Below are 2,124 nucleotides of genomic sequence, written 5' to 3'. Positions count from 1 at the left end.
AGTGAATGGTGTGTGAGTGTGCCCTGCGATGGGCTGGCCCCCCATCCTGGGTTGTTCCCTGCCTCGTGCCCATTGCTTCCGGGATAGGCTCCGGACCCCCGTGACCCAGTAGAATAAGCGGTTTGGAAAATGGATGGATGGATGGATGTATATCTTATCATACCCCTGAGTATGAGAACCTGAGTACTTGTCTCTTTCTGTGTAAATAGACTCAATAAACAATACATTTTATTCATAACTGTCTATGTCTGTTTAATTACCACAGCGACATAAATAAATAAATAAATAAAATTGTAACCATAGTTTTAAGCTGTTTATTAAATACATCAATATCAAGAAAACGAAGAATAATGGATGAATGTGATTACAAGAAATGGAGAAATTTGTTCATGCTTTTTTGAAAACATGCCTCAAAATGATTAGCATTTCAATCTAACTTGAAATGTATCAGAAAAAAAATCATTAACGGAGATTTTGCAGCGCCGGGGAGGGTCTCTTCGCTTCGCAAAAAAAATCCTTCAATTTCATTGGCTGCCACTGTGTTATGGCTATACGCGACCGGCCCCGCTGGGTCTCCCGTGTGAAAGGCGGCGATCTTACCACTACACTATCCAGCAACTATATAATATAAGGGAGATTTACGGGAAAATACTAATACGGGAGGACGGCGGGAAAGAGAAGTAAAATACGGTAGTTTCCCGGCCAAAACGGGAGACTTGACAGCCTGAGATGGCTGTCTCTGGCCACGCCCCCTACAGTCGGTCCGGCCCCTGGCTTTTCCAGCGTGTTCGCGAAAACGACTTCATTATTTATCTGATTGATTTATCGACAGACCATCATACTTTTTAGACGTTATAATAACAACACTCTATTGATCCCCCTCTTACTGTCCATGATACACAATGACGAGACACATGTTCACTAATGACGAGAACTATTCTATTTTTCATGCCGGGTCCTTCAAATCTTACATTTACAAATCTTGTTCTTGTTCTCTGCTTTCTCGTTCCCGTAGATATATATTATTATACGGAGATTTACGGAGTCTTCAAAGACGGTCCGGCTCCAGCTCAAGGATCACTGTTGCTGTGGTGTAGATCAGCTGATCTGTTTCCAGCTTAGCTTATTTCTTATTTCTCAGGTCAGCTGCTCTTGTATTCAGCCTACTAATATATATGGGGCTTGGTACCCAATCTCGGAATGTGGGGATGATGATATATATATTATATAAAATATAAATATAAATATAAATATATAAAATATATAAAATATATTTTTGGCCACAACCGGGATTCGAACCCCGGTCTCCCGTGTGAAAGGCGGCGATCTTACCACTACACTATCCAGCAACTATATAATATAAGGGAGATTTACGGGAAAATACTAATACGGGAGGACGGCGGGAAAGAGAAGTAAAATACGGTAGTTTCCCGGCCAAAACGGGAGACTTGACAGCCTGAGATGGTCAGCAGGCTGTCTCTGGCCACGCCCCCTACACCCTGGCTTTTCCAGCGTGTTCGCGAAAACGACTTCATTATTTATCTGATTGATTTATCGACAGACTTTATTGATTTATCTACTTTTTAGACGTTATAATTGATCCCCCTCTTACTGTCCATGATACACAATGACGAGACACATGTTCACTAATGACGAGAACTATTCTATTTTTCATGCCTTCAAATCTTACATTTACAAATCTTGTTCTTGTTCTCTGCTTTCTCGTTCCCGTAGATATATATTATTATTTTTGGTCGGAGGGTCCAGGTTAGCTTATTTCTTATTTCTCAGGTCAGCTGCTCTTGTATTCAGCCTACTAATATATATGTACTTTAACACTACACTATCCAGCTAGAGGGTCCAGGTTTCCAGCTTAGCTTATTTCTTATTTCTCAGGTCAGCTGCTCTTGTATTCAGCCTACTAATATATATGGGGCTTGGTACCCAATCTCGGAATGTGGGGATGATGATATCTCCCCCCTGACCTGTCGTCCTGGCTCCCCCTTGTCGTAGCAATCGTGTTGTACCTCATCAATCTCTAGTTGTGATAGCAGTTGTTTCTGGCCACAACCGGGATTCGAACCCCGGTCTCCCGTGTGAAAGGCGGCGATCTTACCACTACAC

Source organism: Brienomyrus brachyistius, unplaced genomic scaffold (genome assembly GCF_023856365.1).
Source record: "Brienomyrus brachyistius isolate T26 unplaced genomic scaffold, BBRACH_0.4 scaffold247, whole genome shotgun sequence".
NCBI classification, from domain to species: domain Eukaryota; kingdom Metazoa; phylum Chordata; class Actinopteri; order Osteoglossiformes; family Mormyridae; genus Brienomyrus; species Brienomyrus brachyistius.
The sequence above is the reverse complement of the archived record's forward strand: the minus strand, read 5'-3'. Positions refer to the sequence as shown.